Genomic DNA, 22,876 nt, shown 5'->3' on the forward strand with positions numbered 1-22,876 from the left:
TCTTTCACTGGCTGACAGCTGGAGTTCGGTCGCACTTTGAGACCTATTGTTGGGCCTCAGATTAATACTGTGTGACTGATCCCTGCGTCTGAGGCCCACAGAGCACGTCTCACTTGCTTTGACTGCTCTCCCTGTGTTACAATGCGAGTGCAGATGGACACGCATGTTAATTAGATCACTTCGATCTTTCTCTCCCACCCCCCCCCTCCAAAAGAAGAGTAGGAGGGCGGGGATATTATTCTTGAGGGAAAGAAAAGCTTCCTCAACACAGAGGGAGAAAGTAATGTTTTATAAGGTTCCAGCTCTACACATCGAGATTTGGTTTAATGGCAGGCGGGATTATGCAGTGAAGCACCTTGGCAAATGGCCCTTGCTCCAGTCTGTCTCCCTGGGCCCACAATGTCCTCATTGTGTGTAACCCAGGCCCAACCCATCCAGACTCCACGCCCAATTAGAAAGTGCGATGAAATAAATGTCAAGAGAGAGAGAGAGTGTCGGTAAAGTCGCTGTGAAGAAAACTCCTCTCTCTATGTCTCCCTACCTCTCTCTCTCTCTCTATCTCTCTCTGTCTCCCTCTCTCTCTCTCTGTCTCTCTCTGTCTCTCTCTCTCTCTCTCTGTCTCTGTCTCTGTCTCTCTCTCTCTGTCTCTCTCAATTCAATTCAATTCAATTCAATTCAAATGCTTTATTGGCATGAAAGTTTACAGAGAACCATATTGCCAAAGCTTACATTGCAAAAAGGTACAGTTTTCTAACATTCTGTAGGTGTCAATCGATTTGACATTTGTTGGGTACATACAATATTACTTTTAAACAATATTAATTTTAAACAGTCTTTGTACTTCATTTGGTACGTTCAATATTAATTTTAAACAGTCTTAATTTTAAACAGTCCTCAGGTTGTGACATGTTGTTACATATTTGGCCCCAAGGTGTGGTCTGTCTCCTTCTCCTAGGACTAATCTCAATTTTGACAGATCATCCAATTCCTTGAAATCTGGGGTTGTTTGGCTTAGCTTGTTGAATAATATGTTTCTTGATGTGTTGAATTTTTCGCATTTTAGGAGGAAATGCATTTCTGTTTCAACCTCGCCAGCCAGACATTGATCGCATATTCTATTCTCTCTAGGCTGCCAGGATTTCTTGTATCTGCCTCTCTCTGTCTCTCTCACACTCTCACATTATCTCTCACATTCCCTCTCACTCTCTCTCTCAATTCAATTCAAATCGCTTTATTGGCATGACAAGGTACATCATCGAAAAACATTTATGGTTGAACACATAAACGCAGATCTATCCATACAGTGTACAAACAGATATATCCCTGAGTGTATAAATATACATTCATATAATTTGTATATACTCTTTTTTTCAGATTTAGTGGTTGTCCCTCTGTTTATGGCAAGCTGTAACATAGTGTGCCGCTAAGGTTACACAATTTCTCTGTTCCCCTAGTAGGTATGGGAGTTTTTGGTCGTCATTCAAATTTCTGAATTCAGGGCATATTTTTGTGAATTTTGGGTAGAAATTCTCCCTGATGCCCTGATATTTTCTACAAGCTGTGAGGAAGTGCATCTCTGTCTCCACCACTCCCTGACTGCAGTGAGAGCATATCCTGTTCTCTCTTGTCAGCCAGGTCTGTCTGTGTCTGTCTTTTTCGATCGCCAGGCTATGTTCACTAAGTCTGTACATTGTCAAGGTTTTTCTCAGATTGCTATCCTTTACCATGGTCAGGTATTCAGCCATGTTGTATTGTCTGTTTAGGGCCAAGTAGCAATTGAGTTTGTTTTGGGTTTTTGTTGTCTCTGCCCAATATGACATATTTTTCCTTTTGCTTAGTGACAATTGTGTTGGGTCGAGTTCTCTGTGCTACGATGTCACTGTCCTGGGGCTGGTTATTGTTAGTAGTGTTAGTAGTTACTTCACTGAGTCCCAGGACTAGTTGACTGAGGGTATTCTTCTTTATGGTCCACTCTTGGCATTTCAGGGCTTCGTAATGATAGCAGTGGGGGTTGCTCATTTTTAGGTGTTTCCCAAAATTTGGTGGCTCTTTTTTGGATAGTAATTATTAATGGATATTGACCTAGTTCTGCCCTGCATGCATTGTTTACGGTTTTCCTTTGAGTCCGGAGGATACTTTTACAGAATTCTGCATGTAGGATCTCAATTGGGTGTTTGTCCCATTTTGCAAATTCTTGTTGTGTTAGTGGTCCCCACACCTCACTGCCATAGAGTGCAATTGGTTCAATTACTGATTTGAAAATTTTGAGCCAAATGCTAATTGGGATTTCTATTTGGATTGATTTTTTAATGGCATAGAAAGCCCTTCTTGCTTTCTCTTTCAGTTCATTCACAGCCAGATGAAAATTTCCCGTAGAACTGATTTTTAAGCCCAAGTATGTGTAGTTAGTGGTTTGTTCAATTTTAGTTGTTCCTAGTATGAAATTTATTCTGGGTCCCTGATGTCTGGATCTTTGCTGGAACACAAGGACTTTGGTTTTTTGCGGGTTTATTGTCTCTCTCTCACACTCCCACACTCACTCTCCCTCTCACACTCTCTCAGACTGTCTCTCACTCTCTCTCTCACTGTCTCTCACACTCTCTCACACTCTCTCTCTCACACTCTCTCACTCTCTCTCACTGTCTCTCACACTCTCTCTCTCACACTCTCTCACTCTCTCTCACTGTCTCTCACACTCTCTCTCTCTCTCACTCTCGCTCTCTCTGTCACACTCTCTGTCTCTCTCTCTCACACTCTCTCTCACTCTCTCTCTCACACTCTCTCTCTCACACTCTCTCACTCTCTCTCTCTCACACTCTCACGCTCACACTCTCTCACACACTCTCTCACACTCTCTCTCACACTCTCTCTCTCACACTCTCTCTCTCTCACACTCTCTCTCACACTCTCTCTCTCTCACTCTCTCTCACTCTCTCTCACTCTCTCACTCTCTCTCACTCTCTCACTTTCTCTCACACTCTCTCTCACTCTCTCTCACACTCTCTCACACACTCTCTCTCTCTCTCACCCTCTCTCTCACACTCTCTCTCACACTCTCTCTCTCTCTCTCTCTCTCACACTCTCTCTCACACTCTCTCTCTCACACTCTCTCACACTCTCTCTCAATTCAATTCAATTCAATTGAAATCGCTTTATTGGCATGACAAGTTACATCTTATGTTGCCAAAGCATTGGAAAACATTCATGTTTGTTCACAAAAATACAGATCTATCCATACAGTGTATAAACAGATATATCCCTGAGTGTATAAATATACATTCATATAATTTATATATACTCTTATCTTTAGTGGTTGTCCCTCTGTTTATTGGAAGCTGTAACATAGTGTGCCGCTAGTGTTATGCAACTTCTCTCTTCCCCTAGTAGGTATGGGAGTTTTTGGTCGTCATTCAATTTTCTGAATTCCGGGCATATTTTTGTAAATTTTGGGTAGAAATTCTCCCTTATGCCCTGATATTTTCTACAAGCTGTGAGGAAGTGCATATCTGTCTCCACCACTCCCTGACTGCAGTGAGAGCATATCCTGTCCTCCCTTGGTAGCCGGGTCTGCCTGTGTCTACCTTTTTCGATCGCCAGGCTATGTTCACTAAGTCTGTACATTGTCAGGATTTTTCTCAGTTTGCTGTCCTTTACCATGGTCAGGTAATCAGCCATGTTGTATTGTCTGTTTAGGGCCAAGTAGCAATTGAGTTTGCTTTGGGGTTTTGTTGTTTCTGCCCAATATGTCAGATATTTTTCCTTTTGCTTAGCGACGATTGTGTTGGGTCGAATTCTTTGTGTTACGCTGTCACTGTCCTGGGGCTGGTTATTGTTAGTAGTGTTAGTAGTTACTTCACTGAGTCCCAGGACTAGTTGACTGAGGGTATTCTTCTTTATGGTCAGCTCTTGGCATTTCAGGGCGTCGTAGTGATAGCATTGGGGGTTGCTCATTTGTAGGTGATTCCAAAATTTGGTGGCTCTTTTTTGGATAGTGATTATTAATGGGTATTGGCCTAGTTCTGCCCTGCATGCATTGTTTACTGTTTTCCTTTGAGTCCGGAGGATACTTTTACAGAATTCTGCATGTAGGATCTCAATTGGGTGTTTGTCCCATTTTGCAAATTCTTGTTGTGTTAGCGGTCCCCATACCTCACTGCCATAGAGTGCAATTGGTTCAATTACTGATTTGAAAATTTTTAGCCAAATGCTAAGTGGGATTTCTATTTGGATTGATTTTTTAATGGCATAGAAAGCCCTTCTTGCTTTCTCTTTCAGTTCATTCACAGCCAGTTTGAAGTTTCCCGTAGAACTGATTTTTAAGCCCAAGTATGTGTAGTTAGTGGTTTGTTTAATTTTGGTTGTTCCTATTGTGAAATTTATTTTGGGTCCCTGAGGTCTGGATCTTTGCTGGAACACAACGACTTTGGTTTTTTTGGGATTTATTGTCAGGGCCCAAGTCTGGCAGTACGACTCCAGCAGATCCAGGTTCTGCTGTAGACCCTCCTTAGTTGGTGACAGCAGAACCAGGTCGTCTGCATAGAGGAGGAATTTAACCTTGGATTCATATAGGGTGAGGCCGGGTGCTGTAGATTGTTCAAGTAGTTTTGCCAATTCATTTATGTAAATATTAAAGAGTGTCGGTGAGATTGGCGAGCCCTGCGTCACCCCCCGCCCCTGTGGGAAGTATTTTGTTCGTTTGTCTCCAATTTTAACTGCACATTTGTTGTTTGTATACATTGATTTAATTACATCATGTGGCGACACGCCACCACTGGACATAATCCGCTCACGGCGGCACAGACAGTCTAAGCAGAAGCCCCCAGCCGGGGGCCCTTTCCTCCAGCAACTTGTTTCCCGCAGGGACAGGCTGCCGGGAGCACTTCCTGTCTGGGAAGTATTTAAGTGGATGCGCGGGCTTTTCTAGTTCCTGTTTGTCATGTGGTTGGAATAAAGCAGTTGTGTGTTCAATAGCTCTGGTCTCGACTCCCACGTTTGCCGCGGTATCTCAACACTGGTGACCCCGACGCTCAGGACGAATCCTAAGCTAGCATGGCGGATACAAACACAGTCACGGTTAAATTACCAGACTTTTGGGAGAACCTCGCCGAAGCCTGGTTCGTTCAAGCTGAGTCCAGATTCCGGCTGAAAGGCATTACAGTCGACGCCACGAAGTACGACTACCTCGTCGCCTCGCTCACCTACGCTACAGTCCCCAAGGTTTGGGCAGCGCTGCAGAATCCACCAACGGAGGGCAAGTACGAACATCTGAAGGCTGCGCTACTTAAAACATTTCAAACGTCCTCTTACCAGCGCCACTGCCAACTCCTGGACCTCCCCAGCCTTGGTGACGCTTCACCATCAGATCTGCTTTCCCACATGCTGTCCCTCTCAGACGACAAAAATCCCGGCGCCCTTTTTCGCACGCTTTTCATTCGGCAGCTCCCCGCCAGCATCCGCCCGCTCATTGTGGAGTCTGACTCCACGGACCTGAATGATATAGCCGAAAAGGCCGACCGGCTGCTCTCTGCACAGGCCGCTCGCGACGTTGCGCCCGACCTCACGGCAACGACCACGCGGTCTTCCCGGGCCACTAGGCCCGACCGCCCTACCACTCCGGGTCACTGCTACTACCACACCCGTTTTGGCGCTATGGCTCAACGCTGCACGCCACCGTGTTCCTTCAAACCCCCCCCCGCACCGGCCCCCGCGATGGCCGCGGGGCAGAAGGAGCCCCTACTGTACGTCACTGACGACAGAACCAACCGCCGATTTCTGTGCGACACAGGGGCCCAGCACAGCATCACCCCCGCCTCCGCCCTCGAGATCCAACGCGGCACACGGGGTATCACACTGGCTGCAGCCAACGGCTCTGAAATCCGCACATATGGCACCCGCATGGTCACGCTCGACCTCGCGGGCCGCCGCTACCGCTGGGAGTTCCTCACAGCCAAGGTCCTCTGCCCACTCATCGGCGCCGACTTCCTACGCGCCCACGGCCTCCTTGTCGACATTCCGAGGCACCGCCTCATCGACATCAACACTATGGCCCCCATCCCCGGCGCCTTTACCCCGGCCCGTTCGGCCGGCCTGACGACCTACTGCCTCGCCAGAGCCACGGACGACTACTCGGCACTCCTAGCTGAGTTTCCCGCCCTCACTAACCCGACCTTTTCGGCCAAAGCCGCCAAGCATGGTGTGGAACACTATATCCCCACCACCGGCCCCCCAGTTTCTGCCCACGCCCGCAGACTCAACCCGGCCAAGCTGGAAATCGCGCGGGCCGAGTTCACCAACATGGAACAACTCGGCATCATCCGCCGCTCCAGCAGCCCTTGGGCCTCGCCCCTCCACATCGCCCCCAAGCCCGGCGGAGGCTGGCACCCTTGCGGGGACTACCGCCGCCTCAACGACGCCACCACCCCTGATCGATACCCGGTGCCACACATCCAGGACTTCTCGGCCCGACTGGCCGGACGAACCGTCTTTTCCAAAGTCGACCTGGTGCGCGGTTACCACCAAGTCCCCGTACACCCCGCGGACATCCTCAAAACGGCCGTCACCACCCCATTCGGCCTGTTCGAGTTCCTGAGGATGCCCTTCGGCCTCAAGAATGCAGCACAGGCTTTCCAGCGCCTTATGGACTCAGTCCTCCGGGACCTGAACTTCCTATTCGTCTATCTAGACGACATTCTCGTGGCCAGCTCCTCCAAACAGGAACACCTCGAACACCTTCGCATCCTGTTCGGGCGCCTAGCCCAACACGGGCTCATCCTCAGCCCGGCGAAGTGCCAATTCGGCCTAACCGAGATCGATTTTCTCGGTCACCATATCACCCCTGCTGGGGCCGTCCCCCTGCCCAACAAGGTGCAGGCCGTCCAGCAATTCCCCCGCCCCACAACCATCAAGGGCCTCCAGGAGTTCCTCGGGATGGTGAACTTCTACAACAGGTTCATCCCCAGAGCCGCAGCCCTCATGAAGCCCCTATACGACTCCCTCCGAGGAAAATCCGGCAAGATGGACGTAGCCTGGACCACTGACATGGCAGCCGCCTTCGACGCCACCAAAAACGCGCTCGCCGACGCCACTCTGCTCGCGCACCCGAGGGCCGATGCCCGGGTCGCGCTCACCACCAACGCCTCCGACCACGCGGTCGGGGCCGTGTTCGAGCAGTGGGTCAATGGCGCGTGGCAGCCACTTGCCTTCTACAGCCACCAACTGCGCCCCCCGGAGGTCAAATACTCCACTTTCGACCGCGAGCTTCTCGCACTCCACCTGTCGGTCCGGCATTTCAGGTTCCTCCTGGAAGGCCGCCCCTTCACTGCGTATGTGGACCACAAGCCACTCACATACGCGATGGCCAAGCACACCGAACCCTGGTCCGCTAGGCAGCAACGCCAGCTCGCGGCCGTCTCCGAGTTTACTACGGACATTCAGCACGTCTCCGGTAGAGACAACGTGGTCGCCGACTGCCTTTCCCGTCCCGCCGTCTGTGCGAATCACCTCGCGGTCGACTACGCACAACTAGCAGCGGCCCAGCTCACGGACCCAGACCTCCTCTCGGCGGCTACCAGCCTGCCAGGGCTACGCCTAGCCAAGGTTGCGCACGGGCCCGAAGCCACGGCAGTCACGTGCGACGTCTCACTCGGCCAACCCAGGCCGGTCGTCCCTGAGACCTGGCGCCGCCGCGTCTTCGACGCGCTCCACGGGCTCTCTCACCCGGGTTCCCGCGCATCCGTCAAACTCCTCTCCAAACGCTTCGTCTGGCGCGGCCTCAGCAGAGATGTTCGGACTTGGGCCACCTCCTGCCTCGCCTGCCAACGGGCTAAGGTACAGCTGCACACCAAAGCACCCCTGGGAGACTTCGAGGTACCCAGCCGCCGCTTCGACCACGTACACGTCGACATCGTCGGTCCCCTGCCGCCATCGCAAGGCCAAACTTATCTCCTCACGATGGTCGACCGCTACACACGCTGGCCTGAGGCAGTGCCGCTGACCTCCACCACCACAGCTGACATCGCCAGGGCGTTCGTTAACACCTGGGTTGCGAGGTTCGGCGTACCGGCCGACATAACCTCCGACAGAGGCGCCCAGTTCACCTCCGAACTCTGGACGGCCACAGCACGCAACCTGGGGGTGACGCTCCACCGCACCACGGCGTACCACCCGCAGGCCAACGGACTTTGTGAACGCTTCCACAGGTCACTCAAGGCCTCACTCCGCGCCGGCCTGCAGGACAGTACCTGGACTGACCGCCTACCGTGGGTGCTACTCGGCCTACGCACCGCGGTCAAGGAAGACCTCCAGTCCTCGGCAGCGGAGTTAGTCTACGGACAACCGCTGCGCGTCCCAGGCGAATTCCTTCCGGAGCCTACCAAGCCTTGGTCGGCCGAACAGCAGCGGCTCGACTCTTTCTCTTCCGCTCAGCAGTTCGCCCCACTTCCGGTCAACCGACACGGCGAACTCGCACCTCACGTCCCGCCAAATTTACAGCAGGCGCGCTTCGTCTTCGTGCGACACGACGCGCACCGCGGGCCCCTGCGACCCCCGTACGACGGTCCGTACGAGGTACTACAAACCGGGGACAAGGTCTTCAAGCTGCGACTCGGCGACAGGGTCGAGACAGTCTCCATCGACCGGCTCAAACCAGCACACACAGAACCAGGGGAACAGGTCCCCGTGGCCCATCCTCCAACTAGAGGCCGTCCCCCCGGCAAGCCAGCACAGCCGGCGGCGAACCTCCCGACCCAACCAACCAGACCGGCGACCACTCAGAGCCGCTGCAGCAGAACCATTAGACCACCGTCACGACTCGTCCACTCCTCCTAAGCGGATTCTGGGGGGAGCTCTGTGGCGACACGCCACCACTGGACATAATCCGCTCACGGCGGCACAGACAGTCTAAGCAGAAGCCCCCAGCCGGGGGCCCTTTCCTCCAGCAACTTGTTTCCCGCAGGGACAGGCTGCCGGGAGCACTTCCTGTCTGGGAAGTATTTAAGTGGATGCGTGGGCTTTTCTAGTTCCTGTTTGTCATGTGGTTGGAATAAAGCAGTTGTGTGTTCAATAGCTCTGGTCTCGACTCCCACGTTTGCCGCGGTATCTCAACAATCATGTGTTTTTCCCCCTACCCCGCTTTCGATAAGTTTCAGGAATAAACCGTCATGCCAGATGGAGTCAAAAGCCTTCTGGAAATCTATAAAGCATGCGTAGATTTTGCTTTTGTTATGGTGAACGTGTTTGTCAATTAGGGTCTGTAGGGTGAAGATATGATCTGATGTTCTATAGTTTGGCAGGAATCCAATTTGGCTTTTATTCAAGACATTGTGCTCCTCAAGGAAGTTTATAAGTCTTTTGTTTATGATGCTACAGAATACCTTCCCCAGGTTACTGTTTACACAGATGCCTCGATAGTTATTTGGGTCGACTTTGTCCCCACTTTTATATATGGGCGTTATGAGTCCTTTGTTCCAGATATCAGGGAAGTAACCGACACTCAGAACCAAGTTGAAGAGTTTTAGGATAGCCAGTTTCATTTTGTCGTCTGTGTGTTTAATCATCTCGTTTAGTATGCCGTCTGTCCCGCAAGCTTTTCCTGGTCGCAGGTCCTTGAGTTTTTCAGAAAGTTCTTTTTCTGTTATTGTGGAGTCTAGCGGGTTTTGGTTATCTTTTATGGCCATTTCTAGCTTTTCCAGTTTTTTGCATATTTGGTGTTGCTCTGGTCTTAGTGTGTTTTTCTGGTATAATTTTTCAAAGTGGTTTTCCCATGTGTCCCCATTTTGAATGGCCAATTCGTCGTGTTGTTTTTTGTGTAGTGTATTCAAGTTGTCCCAGAAACAATTGGAATCAATGGATTCCTCCATGGAGCTGAGTGTATTCTTAATATATTGCTCTTTTTTGGTTCTGAGTGTGTTTCTGTATTGTGTTAGTGTCTGACAATAAGTAAGGCGTAATTCCTCGTTTTCTGGATGTCTGTGTTTTTGGTTTGATATTTTTCTAAGTTTTTTCCTCGTGTTATGGCAATCTGGGTTAAACCATTTTTCATAGTTTTTTGTTTTGGGTTTGTTCTTGCGAGCTTTCAAGTTTGCACTTGTTGCCAAATTATCGAAAATATTGTTTAGGTTATTTACTGCCCGGTTTACGCCTTCTTTATCGTGAGTGTATATGTTATCCAGAAAGGTGTCCAAGAGAGCTTGAGTTGGTGCATTGCTAATTGTTTTCTGGTATTTTTCCGTGTCGTTTTTGGCCCATCTGTACGGTTTTTTGGTGTTGTACAGTTTACTGGGTTGTGTTTCTATGTTGTTTGTTTCTGTCTTTTTGAGATACATAGTAATTTGACTGTGATCTGACAGTGTTGTTTGTGGTTTGACTGTGAATGCTCTGAAAGAGGATGGGTCCAAATCTGTAATCATATAGTCTACTGTGCTGCAGCCAAGAGGTGAGCAATAGGTCGATCTTCCTCGGAGGTCTCCTATGAACCTACCATTGACAATGTACAGACCCAGGCTTCGACAGAGCTGTAGGAGCTGTTTTCCGTTGGTATTTGTCTGCTTGTCGCAGTTATGCCTGTATGGAAGGGATGGGATATCAAAGTGGTTATTCCCGAATACGTAATTGTTTCCCTGATTATTGGTGAAGTCTGGTTCTTCGCCCGTTCTTGAATTGAGGTCCCCACAGATCAACACGTTCCCCTGGGCCTGGTATTGGATAATTTCCCCCTCTATGTTGGAGAAGGTGTCCTCTTTAAAGTACGGGGAATCCATTGGGGGGATATAAAGTGCGCAAATGTAAACATCTTGGGTGTTAGAGATAATCTCCCTCTCAATTTTGAGCCACATGTGGTTTTCGCCCTTTTTTATAAATTTGATGTAATTCTTAAGTTCTGTTTTAAACCAGATCAGTATGCCTCCGGAGTCTCTGCCTTGGGTTACACTTGGTAATTTATTGGAGGGGACCACCAGCTCAGTGTACCCTTGGGGACAGCCAGTGTGTCCTTTTCCTTTATACCAAGTTTCCTGTAAAATGATAATATCTAGATCTTTAGTTTCATCTATGAACTCTGGGGTCCTACTCTTCACGTCGAGCACCGAAGAGCGTAGACCTTGGATATTCCAGGTCGAAATACATAAGGATTTCATGTTAAGTTTGATCTTTTACTATGATAGGTTAAAGAGTGGTACGTGTTTGTCGTGTCTAAGTGTGGGAAAAAAAGATCATCTCAGTTGTCTATAAAAGTTAATACTATTTGGTTACAGTTCTTTCTATTAATTAGTCCTTGATCCATAAGGCGGAAGTAGATGCTGCTGCACATCTGCTTATTGTCTCTTAATGGATTGTCTCTGTCTGAGGTATTGCGCACGTCCTGTGCATCTCTCCCTCTGTCTGGCTGGGAGCGGTCCTGTTCCCCTGTGGGACAGGAGTGGTGCAGGTCTGATGTTGTTGTGCATGGGGATCCTCTCTGGTCTCGGTTGGTGTGGTGGTGGTCTTTGTAGTGGTCCTGATATGTACCCCGCTGATCTCTGGTGGTCGGGGGGGGGGTCCTCTTGGAGTCTGGGTATGGACCCGGTTAAAAGCGACGTCCTTCAGGGCTTTAGCAAAGATCGATATTCTTTTCCTTTGGATGTGGACGTGGTCGTAAAGACATTCCTCATCGAGGGTGGGGTGTTGGGCCAGGTGCACGTTGTGTTTTGATTCGCAGTCGCTTGCTATGCTGGCATTTATCTCATGAATTGTGTTGTTGTTGAAGTCTGTTCTCGGCAATACTCTCTCACACTCTCTCTCACACTCTCTCTCACACTCTCTCTCTCTCTCTCTCTCACTCTCTCTCACTCTCTCTCACTCTCTCACACTCTCTCACACTCTCTCACACTCTCTCTCACTCTCACTCTCTCACACTCTCTCTCTCTCTCTCACACTCTCTCTCTCACACTCTCTCTCTCTCACACTTTCTCACACTTTCTCACTCTCTCTCACTCTCTCTCACTCTCTCTCACTCTCTCTCACTCTCTCTCGCACTCTCACACTCTCTCACGCTCACTCTCTCTCACACTCTCTCACACTCTCTCGCTCTCTCTCACACACTCTCTCACTCTCTCTCTCACACTCTCTCTCACACTCTCTCTCTCACACTCTCTCGCTCTCTCTCACACACACTCTCTCTCTCTCTCTCACACTTTCTCACTTTCTCACTTTCTCACTCTCTCACACTCTCTCACACTCACTCTCTCACTCTCTCACTCTCTCTCACTCTCTCTCTCTCACTCTCTCTCACTCTCTCTCACTCTCTCACACTCTCTCACACTCTCACACTCTCTCACACTCTCTCTCTCTCACTCTCTCTCTCTCACACTCTCACACTCTCTCACACTCTCTCACACTCTCTCTCTCACACTCACTCTCTCTCACACTCTCTCTCTCACACTCTCTCGCTCTCTCTCTCACACTCTCTCTCACACTCTCTCTCTCTCTCTCTCTCTCACACTCTCTCTCTTTGAGGCGTGATGTCTCCATGTCGTAAAGCAATGAACACAGTCTGAAACGGTGCCTCACCCCCTGGTGCAATAGCAACCCGTGACTCCTCAGAATGGGGTGGCGGCGGCCAGGCTGCCTGTGGCCAACCGACATTTCCACAGCACCTTTCGACCCCTCAGGACGTCCCAAAGCACCTCACAGCCAGCGAAGTCCTTTGAAAGTGTAGTGACTAGTGTGATATGGGACAGATGAGGCTGTGCCTGAGTGTGAAGAGGCCTCTCCGCTCTCCAGTCAGACCTGGAACCTGCTCAGGAGGTGACAAAGGGGAGGCTTCCCCGAACACACCGACTCGCGGCCCCTCACAGCTGATCTCCCGTGAGAGCGGCGCCTCTGGCTTTCTGTGACCGGCGGTTTCTTTGCCGTACCTGGAGGCTGTGGGGAGGCCGGGGCCCTTGGCATTGCCCGATGGAACTGTGCGATGGTGAGCGTGATGTTCGTGCGCCTCACTCGTCACCCACGAGCCAATACACAACTCGAATGTTTTCACATTTAAGATTGAAACAGCTGGAGAGGGGAGAGAGGAAAATGGAAGATAGGAGCAGGAGGAGGCCATTCAGCCCCTTGAGCCTGTTCCTCCTTTCAGTGAGATCAGGGCTGATCTGTGTCATAACTCCATTTACCCGCCTTGGTTCTGTAACCATTAATGCCCTTACACAACACAAATAAGTTCAAACTTAGATCAGCTGTGATCTAATTGAATGGCGGAACAGCTCGAGTGGTTGAATGGCCTCCTCCTGTTCCTATGACAGCAATAACAACTTATATATTTATACAGCACCTCTAACATAGTAAAATGTCCCAAGGCGCTTCACAGGAGCGATTATAGAACAAAATTTAACACCGAGCCACATAAGGAGATATTCGGTCAAGTGATTAAAAGCTCGGCCAAAGTGGTAGTTTTAAGGAGCGTCTTAAAGGAGGAGACAGAGCGAGAGAGAGAGAGAGACCTTTGTGGTTTGTGCTGCTCTCTTCGCCCGCCTTAGCGTGTGCAGCTGAGGGCTGGCGACCACAGCACACTTTCTGTACTGCACAGGCTGATCACGTGAGTCTCTGTGCACGCGTGTGGGGGCTGGGCCAGGGCGGAGTGATCTGAATCTGGGCACCGCACTTTAGGAAGAATGTCGAGGCCTTGGAGAGGGTGCAGAGGAGATTTACTGGAATGGTTCCAGGGATGAGGGACTTCAGTTACGTGGAGAGACTGGAGAAGCTGGGATTGTTCTCCTTCGAGCAGAGAAGGATAAGGGGAGATTTAATAGAGGTGTTCAAAATAATGAAGGGTTTTGATTGAATAAATAAGGAGAAACTGTTTCCACTGGCGAGAGGGTCGGTAACCAGAGGACACAGATTGAAGATAATCGGCAAAAGAACCAGAGGGGAGATGAGGAGAATGTTTTTACAGCGAGTTGTTGTGATCTGGAACGCGCTGCCTGAAAGGGTGGTGGAAGCAGATTCAATAGTAACTTTCAAAAGGGAATTGGAGAAATACTTGAAGGGGAAAAATTGCAGGGCTGTGGGGAAAGAGCAGGGGGAGTGGGACTAATTGGAGAGCTCGTTCAAAGAGCCGGCACAGGCACGATGGGCCGAATGGCCTCCTCCTGTGCTGTATCATTCTAACTCGCACCCAGTCTCATTCACCCATCACCCCCTGTGCTCGCTGACCTACATCGGCTACCGATCTGGCAACACATCGATTTTAAAATTCTCATCCTTGTTTTCAAATCCCTCCATGGCCCTCCTCGTCCCCTCCCTCTCTCTGTAACCTCCTCCGGCCCCACAATCCCCCGAGATCTCTGCGCGCCTCCAATTCTGGCCTCTTGAGCATCCCCCGATTTCCATCGCTCCACCATTGACGGCCGTGCCTTCAGCTGCCGGGGCCCCGAGCTCTGGAATTCCCTCCCTAAACCTCTCCACCTCTCTCTCCTCCTTTAAGACGCTCCTTAAAACCGACCTCTTTGACCGAGCTTTTGGTCACCTGTCCTGATATCTCCCTGTGGCTCGGTGTCAGATTTTGTTTTATAACGCTCCTGTGAAGCTCCGTGGGATGTTTCACTGCGATAAAGGCAGGGTATGGATGGGAGTTGTTGTTGGGCCTTGGGGCTGGGTTTGCACTTTCCCACCAAACAGCTGTCCCTTGGAGCCACGACTCCTATTGTTATCCTGCAGAGCAAAAGGCAGCAACTTCCGTTGGTGGTGAGATTCTTTCGGCCAATCTGCAGCTGTTACTGGGACACAGTCAGTCCCAGAGTCCGAGAGCCACTGGGGCAGGTGGGAGGAGCGAGGGTGTGGATCAGGAGCCATTCTGACCGCTTTGCCCCACTGTACTGACAGGGTGCGGGAGGTCACTCATCTGGATAAGGTTTCCACTTGTGGGGAAGAGCATAACAAGAGGCCATCAATATAAGATAGTCACCAAAAAGTCAAATAGGGAATTCAGAAGGAACTTCTTTCCCCAGAGAGTGGCGAGAATGTGGAACTCGCTACCACAGGGAGTGGTTGAGGCGAATAGTATCGATACATTTAAGGGGAGGCTGGATAAACACACGAGGGAGAAAGGAATAGAAGGTTACGCTGGTAGATTTAGATGAGGAAAGACAGGAGGAGGCTCGTATGGAGCATAAACGCCGGCATGGACTGGTTGGGCCGAATGGCCTGTTTCTGTGCCGTATATCCTATGAAATCCTAGGTATTGCGCCCCACTTTCCACTCCTTACAACACTGACTCTCACTGGGGTACGGGTTCCACAGACACTGACTCTCACTGGGGTACGGGTTCCACAGACACTGACTCTCACTGGGGTACGGGTTCCACAGACACTGACTCTCACTGGGGTACGGGTTCCACAGGCACTGACTCTCACTGGGGTACGGGTTCCACAGACACTGACTCTCACTGGGGTACGGGTTCCACACACACTGACTCTCACTGGGGTACGGGTACCACAGACACTGACTCTCACTGGGGTACGGGTTCCACACACACTGACTCTCACTGGGGTACGGGTTCCACAGACACTGACTCTCACTGGGGTACGGGTTCCACACACACTGACTCTCACTGGGGTACGGGTTCCACACACACTGACTCTCACTGGGGTACGGGTTCCCCAGACACTGACTCTCACTGGGGTACGGGTTCCACAGACACTGACTCTCACTGGGGTACTTGTTCCACACACACTGACTCTCACTGGGGTACGGGTTCCACAGACACTGACTCTCACTGGGGTACGGGTTCCACAGACACGGACTCTCACTGGGTTACGGGTTCCACAGACACTGACTCTCACTGGGGCACGGGTTCCACAGACACTGACTCTCACTGGGGTACGGGTACCACAGACACTGACTCTCACTGGGGTACGGGTTCCACACACACTGACTCTCACTGGGGTACGGGTTCCACAGACACTGACTCTCACTGGGGTACTTGTTCCACACACACTGACTCTCACTGGGGTACGGGTTCCACAGACACTGACTCTCACTGGGGTACGGGTTCCACAGACACGGACTCTCACTGGGTTACGGGTTCCACAGACACTGACTCTCACTGGGGCACGGGTTCCACAGACACTGACTCTCACTGGGGTACGGGTTCCACAGACACTGACTCTCACTGGGGTACGGGTTCCACAGACACTGACTCTCACTGGGGTACGGGTTCCACAGACACTGACTCTCACTGGGGTACGGGTTCCACACACACTGACTCTCACTGGGGTACGGGTTCCACAGACACTGACTCTCACTGGGGTATGGGTTCCACACACACTGACTCTCACTGGGGTACGGGTTCCACAGACACTGACTCTCACTGGGGTACGGGTTCCACACACACTGACTCTCACTGGGGTACGGGTTCCACAGACACTGACTCTCACTGGGGTACTTGTTCCACAGACACTGACTCTCACTGGGGTACGGGTTCCACAGACACTGACTCTCACTGGGGTACAGTTCCACAGACACTGAGTCTCACTGGGGTACGGGTTCCACAGACACTGACTCTCACTGGGGTACGGGTTCCACAGACACTGACTCTCACTGGGGTACGGGTTCCACAGACACTGACTCTCACTGGGGTACGGGTTCCACAGACACTGACTCTCACTGGGGTACGGGTTCCACAGACACTGACTCTCACTGGGGTACGGGTTCCACACACACTGACTCTCACTGGGGTACGGGTTCCACAGACACTGACTCTCACTGGGGTACTTGTTCCACAGACACTGACTCTCACTGGGGTACGGGTTCCACAGACACTGACTCTCACTGGGGTACAGTTCCACAGACACTGAGTCTCACTGGGGTACGGGTTCCACAGACACTGACTCTCACTGGGGTACGGGTTCCACAGACACTGACTCTCACTGGGGTACGGGTTCCACAGACACTGACTCTCACTGGGGTACGGGTTCCACAGACACTGACTCTCACTGGGGTACGGGTTCCACAGACACTGACTCTCACTGGGGCACGGGTTCCCCAGACACTGACTCTCACTGGGGTACGGGTTCCACAGACACTGACTCTCACTGGGGTACGGGTTCCACAGACACTGACTCTCACTGGGGTACGGGTTCCACAGACACTGACTCTCACTGGGGTACGGGTTCCACACACACTGACTCTCACTGGGGTACGGGTTCCACAGACACTGACTCTCACTGGGGTACGGCTTCCCCAGACACTGACTCTCACTGGGGTACGGGTTCCACAGACACTGACTCTCACTGGGGCACGGGTTCCCCAGACACTGACTCTCACTGGGGTACGGGTTCCACAGACACTGACTCTCACTGGGGTACGGGTTCCACACACACTGACTCTCACTGGGGTACGGGTTCCACACACTGACTCTCACTGGGGTACGGGTTCCACAGACACTGACTCTCACTGGGGTACGGGTTCCACAGACACTGACTCTCACTGGGGTACAGTTCCACAGACACTGAGTCTCACTGGGGTACGGGTTCCACAGACACTGACTCTCACTGGGGTACGGGTTCCACAGACACTGACTCTCACTGGGGTACGGGTTCCACAGACACTGACTCTCACTGGGGTACGGGTTCCACAGACACTGACTCTCACTGGGGTACGGGTTCCACAGACACTGACTCTCACTGGGGCACGGGTTCCCCAGACACTGACTCTCACTGGGGTACGGGTTCCACAGACACTGACTCTCACTGGGGTACGGGTTCCACAGACACTGACTCTCACTGGGGTACGGGTTCCACAGACACTGACTCTCACTGGGGTACGGGTTCCACACACACTGACTCTCACTGGGGTACGGGTTCCACAGACACTGACTCTCACTGGGGTACGGGTTCCCCAGACACTGACTCTCACTGGGGTACGGGTTCCACAGACACTGACTCTCACTGGGGCACGGGTTCCCCAGACACTGACTCTCACTGGGGTACGGGTTCCACAGACACTGACTCTCACTGGGGTACGGGTTCCACACACACTGACTCTCACTGGGGTACGGGTTCCACACACTGACTCTCACTGGGGTACGGGTTCCACAGACACTGACTCTCACTGGGGTACGGGTGACACAGACACTGACTCTCACTGGGGTACGGGTTCCACAGACACTGACTCTCACTGGGGTACGGGTTCCACAGACACTGACTCTCACTGGGGTACGGGTTCCACAGACACTGACTCTCACTGGGGTACGGGTTCCACAGACACTGACTCTCACTGGGGTACGGGTTCCACAGACACTGACTCTCACTGGGGTACGGGTTCCACAGACACTGACTCTCACTGGGGTACAGGTTCCACAGACACTGACTCTCACTGGGGTACGTGTTCCACACACACTGACTCTCACTGGGGTACGGGTTCCACAGACACTGACTCTCACTGGGGTACGGGTTCCACAGACACTGACTCTCACTGGGGTACGGGTTCTCGTATAGATAAATAGTCGGTGCTGATTACTCTCTCAGTCCCTCACCCGGCCTGAATGCCTGAACTTAGACAAAGGCTGTAAGTGGGATTCAAACAGGGAAGGGATCAGAGCCTCGTGACGTCCTGTTCTCGATCGACTCCAACACCCCGTGCAATGTCCGTCAGAAATAAAAGAAAGGATTCCCATTTCTCCAGCGCCTTTCACCACCTCAGGACATCCCAAAGCGCTTCACAGCAAATGAAGTATTTTTGAAGTGTAGCCACTGTTATAATGTAGGAAACACGGCAGCCAATTTGCACACAGCAAGATCCCACAAACAGCAATGTGATAATGACCAGATAACCTGTTTTAGTGATGTTGGTTGAGGGATAAATATTGGCCAGGACACCGGGGAGAACTGCACTGCTCTTCTTACAATAGTGGCTGAGGGATCTTTAAAGTCCACCTGAAAGGGCAGACGGGGCCTTGACTTAACGTCACATTCGAAAGACAGTGCGGAGCTCCCTCAGTACTGCCCCTCTGACAGTGCGGCGCTCCCTCTGTACCTCCCCTCTGACAGTGCAGCACTCCCTCAGTACTGCCCCTCCGACAGTGCAGCGCTCCATCTGTACTGCCCCTCCGACAGTGCGGCGCTCCCTCAGTACTGACCCTCCGATGGTGCAGCGCTCCCTCAGTACTGCCCCTCCGACAGTGCGGCGCTCCCTCAGTACTGACCCTCCGATGGTGCAGCGCTCCCTCAGTACTGCCCCTCCGACAGAGCAGCACTCCTTCAGTACTGCCCCTCTGACAGTGCAGCTCTCCCTCAGTCCTGCCCCTCCGACAGTGCAGCGCTCCCTCAGTACTGCCCTTCTGACAGTGCAGCACTCCCTCAGTACTGCCCCTCCGACAGTGCGGCGCTCCCTCTGTACCTCCCCTCTGACAGTGCAGCACTCCCTCAGTACTGCCCCTCCGACAGTGCAGCGCTCCATCTGTACTGCCCCTCCGACGGAGCGGCACTCCCTCAGTACTGCCCCTCCGACAGTGCGGCGCTCCCTCAGTACTGACCATCCGACAGTGCAGCACTCCCTCAGTACTGCTCCTCCGACAGTGCGGTGCTCCCTCAGTACTGCCCCTCCGACAGTGCGGTGCTCCCTCAGTACTGCCCCTCTGACAGTGCGGCGCTCCCTCAGTACTGCCCCTCCGACAGTGCGGTGCTCCCTCAGTACTGCCCCTCCGACAGTGCGGTGCTCCCTCAGTACTGCCCCTCTGACAGTGCAGCGCTCCCTCAGTACTGCCCCTCCGACAGTGCAGCGCTCCCTCAGTACTGCCCCTCCGACAGTGCGGCGCTCCCTCAGTACTGCCCCTCCGACAGTGCGGCGCTCCCTCAGTACTGCCCCTCCGACAGTGCGGCACTCTCAGTACTGCCCCTCCGACAGTGCGGTGCTCCCTCAGTCCTGCCCCTCCGACAGTGCGGCGCTCCCTCAGTACTGCCCCTCTGACAGTGCGGCGCTCCCTCAGTCCTGCCCCTCCGACAGTGCGGTGCTCCCTCAGTACTGCCCCTCTGACAGTGCGGTGCTCCCTCAGTCCTGCCCCTCTGACAGTGCGGCGCTCCCTCAGTACTGCCCCTCCGACAGTGCGGCGCTCCCTCAGTACTGCCCCTCCGACAGTGCGGCACTCTCAGTACTGCCCCTCCGACAGTGCGGTGCTCCCTCAGTCCTGCCCCTCCGACAGTGCGGTGCTCCCTCAGTAATGCCCCTCCGACAGTGCGGCGCTCCCTCAGTACTGCCCCTCTGACAGTGCGGCGCTCCCTCAGTCCTGCCCCTCCGACAGTGCGGTGCTCCCTCAGTACTGCCCCTCTGACAGTGCGGTGCTCCCTCAGTCCTGCCCCTCTGACAGTGCGGCACTCCCTCAGTACTGCCCCTCTGACAGTGCGGCGCTCCCTCAGTACTGCCCCTCCGACAGTGCGGCGCTCCCTCAGTACTGCCCCTCCGACAGTGCGGCACTCTCAGTACTGCCCCTCCGACAGTGCGGTGCTCCCTCAGTACTGCCCCTCTGACAGTGCGGTGCTCCCTCAGTCCTGCCCCTCTGACAGTGCGGCGCTCCCTCAGTACTGCCCCTCTGACAGTGCGGTGCTCCCTCAGTCCTGCCCCTCTGACAGTGCGGTGCTCCCTCAGTACTGCCCCTCTGACAGTGCAGCGCTCCCTCAGTACTGCCCCTCTGACAGTGCGGCGCTCCCTCAGTCCTGCCCCTCTGACAGTGCGGCGCTCCCTCAGTACTGCCCCTCTGACAGTGCAGCGCTCCCTCAGTACTGTCCCTCCGACAGTGCGGCACTCTCAGTACTGCCCCTCCGACAGTGCGGTGCTCCCTCAGTACTGCCCCTCTGACAGTGCGGCGCTCCCTCAGTACTGCCCCTCTGACAGTGCGGTGCTCCCTCAGTACTGCCCCTCCGACAGTGCGGCGCTCCCTCAGTACTGCCCCTCTGACAGTGCAGCGCTCCCTCAGTACTGTCCCTCCGACAGTGCGGCGTTCCCACGCCCGTCTGACTCAGTGGCGAGTTGCTGCCCAGTGAGCCATGGCTGACACTGTTGGTCAGATGATGGCGATCTGGGGAAGGATTCGGTGCCTGTTAATCCCAATGGCACTGAGACCAATTGCACCTTTGACCCTGAGACCTTCCTTGTGTGGGTGGCTGAGTCCCAGACCGGGCGGGGCACTGACACACTCAGCCATTGTTATTGAGGACTCCTGCAGCCAAGGCCTTGTTTACATTTAATTTGAAAGCGGAAGGGTTTGGGCGGGTGGTGTTTGATGTTCTGCGAGTTCTAGGTGAGAGCTCCGTTAAATGTTTAATCCAGAGACTGGAGTCATTTAGTCACTTCACACCAGGTCAGTTAAACATTAACCAGGAGTTAACGGAGCGGGAAAGGACAATGAGTGAGGGAAAACCCATTCTCGCTCCCCTCATAAAATCTCAAAGGTTGAGCTGCAACACGAGAGATTTGAATGGAATCTCTTTTTTTGTGAGAAGTCACACAACACCAGGTTATAGTCCAACAGCTTTATTTGAAATCACAAGCTTTCGGAGCGCTGCTCATTCGTCAGGTGAAGTCGAATTTTTACACAGAATGTGAAGCACAGAAACAGGCCATTCGGCCCATTGGGTCTATGCTGGTGCTTGTGCGCCACTCGAGCCTCCTCCCGCCTCACTTCATCTTACCCCATCAACATATCCTGCTATTCCTTTCTCCCTCATGTGTTTATCCAGCTTCCTCTTGAATGCATTTATACTATTTGCCTCACCTAGTACCCAGTAACACAATCTGCTATTATCTTCTCTATTATTTTTTTATCTATATATATAAAGCGGCTCTTCTGTCTGTCTGTCTGTCCGCCTGGTCTCTATGCGTTTGGAAGTTACAGAGCGTACCGACGCGCGCGTCGCCTCAAAAGAAAGCTTGCGATTCCGGACCGGTCATCGGCGTATTTACGTTTCGGCCGGACAAAAATCCCGCCCGCGGTATCCCAAAAACGTTCAGCGTTCCGCTCATTAGCATCTCATTAGCGACCGTGTGACGTCGAGGTCTTCCTACAGTTGAGTGTCGAGTGACTCGACGATTGACCAATCCTACGCTTGGGTGACCTGACCGGTCGACCAATCGGTGCGTGTGTGGGCGGGCCTTATCCTTCTGAACCGAGGTGAGTGGCCGCCATCTTGATTTTCCACAATTTTTTCCCCCACACTTTCTGTGTGTTAGGGAACTAAGGTAAATATTTGAATTATGTGTTAGGGAATTAATTAACAATTTATTTCAGTTTTATATTGTGTTTAGCAACCCCCCCTCCCTCCTCCTCACCCTCGCGCAGGGGGGACTCGGTGCTGGTCTCCAGGCCTGCTGCAGGCAGGCCTGAAGCTCCAAAAATTTCTCTATCTCTCTCTCTTCCCTCTCTCTCTCTCCTTCTCCTCTTCCCTCTCTCTCCTTCTCCTCTTCCCTCTCTCTCCTTCTCCTCTTCCCTCTCTGTCTCTCTCTACTTCCCCCTCTCAGGTTTGACGGTGTTGGGGCCCGAAGTGAGCCGCTCTAACGGCTGCCAGCCCGCGGGGTTTCCCTGCCTACTCCCCGCTCTAACGGCCGCCAGCCCGCGGGGTTTCCCTGCCTACTCCCCGCGGGCCGCCTCGCGCCGCTGGCACTGACCGCGCATGCGCCGCCCCGCCCGCGAGAGCCCGCTCTGGCTTTTTTTTTAAACGGCAACCACGCGTGCGCACGGCCGTTTGCGCAGCCGCCTTGACGCCGGCACGCATGCGCACGGCCCCCGTGACGCCAGCACACAGCCTCGTGAGATCGCGGGGGGTGCGAGCCTCGGGAAATCGCGGGAGGCGGGCGGGGGGGGAGAGAGCCTCGGGAAATCGCGGGGGGCGGGGGGGGGGCGGAGAGAGCCTCG

General features: G+C 52.9%; 1 protein-coding gene across 1 annotated transcript in view; it reads right to left on the reverse strand.

The window, feature by feature from the left end:
- Positions 1–22,876, reverse strand: part of LOC147102609 (unconventional myosin-XV-like) — a 388,701-nt gene that overhangs the window by 208,970 nt on the left and 156,855 nt on the right. The gene's annotated exons all lie outside the window — the stretch shown is intronic.

The sequence above is a fragment of the Somniosus microcephalus genome, chromosome 21, assembly GCF_052327205.1.
Source record: "Somniosus microcephalus isolate GS21.2 chromosome 21, FLI_Smic_1.0, whole genome shotgun sequence".
Classification (NCBI taxonomy): domain Eukaryota; kingdom Metazoa; phylum Chordata; class Chondrichthyes; order Squaliformes; family Somniosidae; genus Somniosus; species Somniosus microcephalus.